The sequence below is a fragment of the Oncorhynchus kisutch genome, linkage group LG28 (assembly GCF_002021735.2).
Source record: "Oncorhynchus kisutch isolate 150728-3 linkage group LG28, Okis_V2, whole genome shotgun sequence".
Classification (NCBI taxonomy): Eukaryota; Metazoa; Chordata; class Actinopteri; order Salmoniformes; family Salmonidae; genus Oncorhynchus; species Oncorhynchus kisutch.
Genome location: NC_034201.2, coordinates 10,292,005 through 10,299,204, shown reverse-complemented (window position 1 = coordinate 10,299,204; position 7,200 = coordinate 10,292,005).

The following is a 7,200-nucleotide window of genomic DNA, read 5'->3' as shown; positions in this document are numbered from 1 at the left end:
GTCTGTCACATGCGCTCAGTGTGGACCTGCTTTCATCTGTGAAGAGCACAGGGCGCCAGTGGCGAATTTGCCAATCTTGGTGTTCTCTGGCAAATGCCAAACGTCCTGCACGGTGTTGGGCTGTAAGCACAACCCCCACCTGTGGACGTCGGGCCCTCATACCACCCTCATGGAGTCTGTTTCTGACCGTTTGAGCAGACACATGCACATTTGTGGCCTGCTGGAGGTCATTTTGCAGGGCTCTGGCAGTGCTCCTCCTGCTCCTCCTTGCACAAAGGCGGAGGTAGCGGTCCTGCTGCTGGGTTGTTGCCCTCCTTCGGCCTCCTCCACGTCTCCTGATGTACTGGCCTGTCTCCTGGTAGTGCCTCCATGCTCTGGACACTTCGATGACAGACACAGCAAACATTCCTTTATCAAAAGATTTCACCTAAATAAAAACTTTCATATTCCATATGTAAGTGTGCCCTTTAAGATATCATGTCTCTGGGGAAATGGAAATGTACTCCCTCCAATAATTAGTTTTAAATTGACTCGATGTTTCATGTAACTCATTCAATCTTTCTCCAAATAAACTCAACCTGCAATCCATTGTGGTTGTTGGTCTTACTCCTGGTGTGGTGTGCGGGAGCGGACTGTTGATCCCATAGGCCCCCCTCAAGTACGCCACAGATGAATCTTTGGTCAAGCTCACACTGTGGGGGCCCAACCCGGGGTGTGTCTTCACCATCTTCATATTCCTCTGTTCCTTGGCTGTGCATACCCAGCCTGATGAAATGTACACCTGGCCCTGATGTCGGTGTGCATTGATTCAGCTTAGTCTGTTCCTTACGCCTTATTTCAATCCGTTCCATGTCTTTCAGGATCCGTTCCAGTATTTTCACTGCTCCCTCCTCCTTTCTGAGTTTGTCTTGGAGTTCATTCCATACTCTCCTCCGCTCCTCTTCTTCCTCTTGGGTATTTGTCAGGCTTGTCTCAGTCCATCTGATTCCATTATCAGAGGATCCACTTTCACTCCTGCTGTCTATGCTCATATTTCCTCCTTCCATCTGTACTTTACTTAGTTCAGCCACTCCTCTGCTCAGCTCTCTGGCAGCTTCCACCAGAGCCTGTATTTCTTATTTTCTTCCCTCTGATGCCAGGCACCATTCTTGTCCACTGCTGCCATCATCTGGTCTTTTGTGGTAGTTTACTGTGGCTGAGAGATCCAGTACAGGTGCCATTATTCGTGGACTATCATAGGGTGGTGGCGCTTTAGGAAGTTCCGGGTATAGTCTACCTCCCTGTGGTTTTGGTGGGTTTTCATCCGTGCACATTTTCTTGAGTTTTTCCAGCATAGCCAGTCCTATGCGTTCCTTCAATTTAGCCTTCTCCATTTCTTCCTTGATTTTACCCTTACTCGGCTCCCCTCCCTGTTTCCACTCGGAACAGGTTTTGTATGTTTTACGCTTCAGCGCTTCCAGCATTCTACCAGGCTCCCATTGACTGGGATACTGCCCTCTTCTATCCATCTTCTGTATACTTTTTCTCCTTTCTTTCTCCAATCTTTTCCCTATTTTCCTCCATTGGTCTCTAATGCCGATTTCAATGTTTTCAACATCTTCTCTGCCTCCTGATTAGCGATTGTCTAATGTATTTCAATTACTTGTTTTAATTTGAATACAATAGAAATAATCAGGTTAAATTGTGTGCTGCCTTAGAATGTGTCCCAATCTAGCCACTGTCTAGTAAACACCGTGCACTTCTCCTTTACCATTTCAAAACATAACCTAGGTCTCACACCTGTTATTTACCCGTCATACAAACTTGGTATTAGTACGTCGACTTAATACCTAATGTACTACAATCATACAGTTCGACTCTCTCAAACCTTCAAACATACATCAGTTCGAATCACTCAAACCTTACAAATATACGTCAGTTCGAATCACTCAAACATGCAAACATACACAGTTGAATCACTCAAACATGCAAACATACACAGTTGAATCACTCAAACATGCAAACATACACAGTTGAATCACTCAAACCTGCAAACATACGTCAGTTCGAATCACTCAAACCTGTAAACATACATCAGTTCGAATCACTCAAACCTGCAAACATACATCAGTTCGAATCACTCAAACCTGCAAACATACAAGGTTGAATCACTCAAACCTGCAAACATACGTGGACTTCAACGTTTTCAGTACCTTTTCTATTTCTAATAACATTTTAGTACATATGTCTATGTGTATACTCGTGTAAATTAATTAAAAAAGCAAAATAAATCGACCTTATTTCTCAACACACTCAATCCTGCAATGTGGGTCCCCTAGGAATATTCAGTCCCTGACTGCAATATTAAATGTACTATCATACGCTAGGTAAATTATTCCATATGAACTGTGTCCCCGACACTTCTTGAACCCCTTAGGTCATTCACACATGGTATTAGTACCCTGACTTAATACCCAATGTACCACAGTCACTCGGCAAACTTATCTTACTTCCAATATAACCCAGGTCCCTGACCTGTATTTATCTGTTATATTGCCGTTCCCCCACACTCACACTAGTAGGTACACCGACCCACCCACATGCAAACCTACAGGTCCCTGACCTATCTAGTACATTGCATTCGTTATCATATGGTAATTTACCCCCAATAGTCCCTGACTATTTCCATGTATTCGCATTCATAACATGTAGTCCCTGACTATCCACTCATTCAGTACTTATACTTTATAGTCCCCGACTATTTTTCATATATTCACATTCGTCTCATGTAGTCCCTGACTATCCACTCATACAAGTACATTTCATTTACACATTGCAAAATAGCGATGATCAATTAAAATTGCATTCACCACAGTTTTGTCTATATTGTTATAATATTTTTTATACTAGGTATAAGGGAATTATAATTTGGTAACTTACGTCAAACAGGTATTCTCCCAAAATAAATTTGGATAATGCCAATATGCAGAACTTTAGTTTTTTCACAATAGGTGTCTGCTTACCTTTTTGGTAGACCGGTCTTTTTGTGAGAGACACCGTCCGACGACAGTAACGGCCAATTGGCTGGCACGCCAATGTCCAGCGAAGTCCTTCACGAGATCACGTTCGGGGTCACCAATTGTTAGGGTTGCGTCAATTCGAATCTGGTATCAGGATAAATATGACAATGAGTCACCAATTGTATGCTATGTATTTTTTAATTAGCTAAGCAATAAGTGGTAAATGCAATTTTCGTATATACGGGCTCTCTGTTCCACCTCACAGGGCAAACAGAGAACTGACTTGTTCCTGACAAAGATATTATAAATATACTCTGACAGAGGTAGTTCCTGCTTCCGAGCTGGCCTGTCAGAGTAGAGACTGGACGTGGTTTAGACTCACCCAGCCTATCGTTGATTGTTGGTGCAGAGGCTGGTCCCAGCCCTCTAAGTGCTTCAGCGGTCAGTCATTGTAGCTGTGTAGAATATACAGTTATCAGACACCTGGCTCCTGTTATCTAACAAAATACCGTTTGTTCTCGCAACAATACGTTCTGAATGTGCCCCCCCAACTCATTGCACAGGTCCTGTCTTCATGTCATTCTGTATTTTTCCATCATGAGAAAGGCCCATGGCCCTGAAACTGTTAACAATGGTTCAAGTCAGCTATGTTGCATAACACATACATCCACACAAGCCAACAGCAGATAATAATCACATATATGGTAACGGGTTATAGTGCATAACACAGAATCCTCATAGCTGCATGGCCTTCGTCAGGGAGTAACAATGTATTTGAGAGACAACAAGTGCTTATTGTGCAAATGTATTTATGTTTTCCCCCAAAATTTGGAGACATAACATAGTTTTCATGTTGTCAACAGTCTAAGCCAGCTCCATCTGCTTTGCCCCATAGTTGAGCACGCATTGGTTTTGTTTCTAAACAACCACCCCATCTATGGATGTATCAATAATTGTAATTACACCGTTTTCATAATTGTGACCCTAAATTATTATGCTTCATACTGTAACATTGTGTGTGACTGGTTGAAACAGTAAAACATGGCACCGGGAAGTCAAATAACTCATTTATTTTAGTCAAAGAAGATGTCCTTTACAGCTCAGAACTACCTTTGATGGTATCCATTTTACAGCCACTTTTGCCAAATGTGAGCCGATAACACCTCTCCATGAATGGCTGACACACTGAACCATTGTGTCTGAATGTCACTGAGCTGTTTTATAAAGGGGGCAGATCAATAAAGAATGCTACAAATACAGAGAATGGAGGAACAATTACGCTACAAGGGAAGTCATTTGCAAAGCAGATCTTCGATAATGAAAGCTTTGCCAAAGCATCACAAGTACTATATAATTGTTATGTTAAAAATACATGCTTAATCATTATAATAAGCACATAATAGTAGATCTATGGAGATAGTTGTAAACCCTTGTGCACACAGAGTAGGCGTGTGTGAGCGTTGTTGAGGAGCTCTTATATGGTGCGGTGGAGATACAGAGGAAGAGGAGAGGGGGAGATGCAGTAGATTCTGGTCCACGTCCATCCGGGTCTTCGGGAAGTTCTCCAGGTTGTTCCGGGCGGATCATGTTACCGGTGGTGGTCACCCCGGTGACGATGAAGGCGGTGAGGCGAACACGTTGTTGAGGCGAACGCGGATGCGCTCCTCGTGCTCACGCCACGGCCCGATATTGAACTCCCTGATCTCTGGGACCACGTTGGTCAGGATGTAGGTGGCAGCACGGTCATATGGGTCAGACTGGTGCTGATCTGGATTCAGGTGTCCTCGTTCATACAGGACTACGTCAGAGTAGTCGTCCAGCACTGCCTGGCTGTCCTCAAACTTCATGTGCAGGTAGGCGGTAAGGGAGGGTAGCATATTCCCATTCCCATCAACCTCTGCCAGCTGGAGAGAGCGGGGAGGAGGATCAGTGCATTGCTCACAGATTGTAGACACTACATTTACATTTTAGTCATTTAGCAAACGCTCTTCTCCAGAGCGACTTACAGGAGCAATTAGAGTTAAGTGCCTTGTTCAAGGGCACAGATAGATTTTTCACCTAGTGGGCTCAGGGATTTGAATCAGCAATCTTTTGGTTACTGGCCCAACGCTCTTAACCACTGGGCTACCTTCCACCATACTACACAGTTATAAACATACACAACACTGGAATTTTGTTTATGGTATGTTGGATGAAGTATCCAATTAAATGGAACAAATGTAAGCAATGTGTCAAAATAACTATATGGATAATACTGATGAGGCTGAACCAAAGTGGCACACCCTTATCTGTTTCACCTGTCTTTGTGCTTGTCTCCACCCCCCCCCCTCCAGGTGTGGGCTCTTGGCTGGGCTACGACAGTGTGGGAGCAACAATCCACCGTTTGTCTCAGTCTGGAGGAATTTGGGGCAGAGGTAAGTAAAGTGTTAAATTCTCTGTAAGCTGCTCCAACTACGTCAGGATTCCCGTAGTTGGCGGCTGAGAGTGCCTGGAACCGGGAAGCCCTGTTCGACACATTCCTTCACCGATTATTGGAGGTGATTAAAGACGAGCTCGCAGCCCGGGAGCTGTCCCTGGATCTCGACTCCCTCATAGCCTTGACCATCCGGATCGATGGGCAGCTACGAGAACGTAGGAGGGAGAGGGAGTCTGTTCCCTGTTGCCGACGCTCATCCTCGATTTCCACCTCGCCTTCGAGGAATAATGGAAATCCCCAAAGCCCACATTTCCGAGTGGATCAAATGTCACCCGAGTTCTCTCGGAAGTCACCGAGGGCTGTCAAGTCGTCTCCTCCGGAGCCCTTGCAACTGGGCAGGGCTAGATTGTCTCCTGCTGAGTGCTTATGCAGACTAAACACCCAGACCTGTCTGTATTGTGGAGCTATGGGACATGACTTATCTACCTGCCCATTTAAAGCCCAGGCTTGTCAAGTAGGTACGAGTACACTGGTGAGCCATATGGGGAGTTTCCCATCTTCCATTTCTCGTACCCCAATCCATGCTATCCTGTTGTGGGGTGACCAGCCCAAATCTCTTCGGGTGTTCATTTACTCTGGGGCTGACGAGAGCTTTATAAACGCTACCCTGGTGTCAGAGCTGGGAATCCCCACACAACCCCTCTCTATTCCTATGGACGTCAGATCGCTGGATGGGCGCTCTATTGGCAGAGTCACCCACACGATGTTTCCCATTAACCTGAGAGTGTCGGTTAATCACAGTGAGTCTATGCAGTTCCTGCCCATTAAATCCCCTCATGCACCCGTGGTTTTGGGATTTTCCCGGATCCAGAGGCATTATCCTCTGATCGACTGGGCTACTGGTTCTATCCTGGGTTTGAGCCCATTTTGCCATGCGCATTGCCTGGACCTCTCCGCCATTCCCGCCGAATACCAGGACCTCCGGGAGGTTTTCAGCAAAGCCCGTGCCACCGCACTTCCTCCTCATCGGCCCTATGACTGCACCATCGACCTTCTCCTAGCCACTACACCGCCTCGGGGGCGGCTTTATTACCTGTCGGGTAGGAGACCAAGGCGATGGAGAGGTATATTGAGGACTCCCTGGCTGTAGGGGGTATCCGTCCTTCTGACTCTGCCACCCGTATATCGACTGCCGGGGCCTGAATGACATCACGGTTAAAAACTGTTACCCGCTTCCAATCACTGCCTCAACTTTTGAGCCTTTCCAGGGTTGCTACTATCTTCTCCAAGTTGGACCTCCGGAAGGCCTACCATCTGGTATGGATACGGGAAGGGGACAAGTGGAAGAAAGCCTTTAACATGGCTAACGGACACTATGAATACCTAGTGATGCCATTCGGACTGACCAATGCTTCTGCTGTGTTCCAGGCCCTGGTTAACAACGTTCTCCGTGACATGTTGAACCGGTTCGTGTTCATCTACTTTAATTACATTTTCGTTTTTTCCCGCTCGTTTCAAGAACATGTCCTCCATGTCAGACAAGTCCTCCAGCATCTTCTGGAGAACCTGCTGTTCGTCAAAGTGGAGAAATGCGAATTCCATCGCTCCACCATCTCCTTCCTTGGATACATCATAGCTGCAGGCAACATACAGATGGATCCTGGAACGGTGAGAGTGGTGGTGGATTGGCCGCAACCCACATCCAGAGAGCAGCTGCAACGCTTCCTGGGGTTTGTCCATTTCTACCGCCGGTTAATCCGGGGCTACAGAACCCTGGATCCCCCC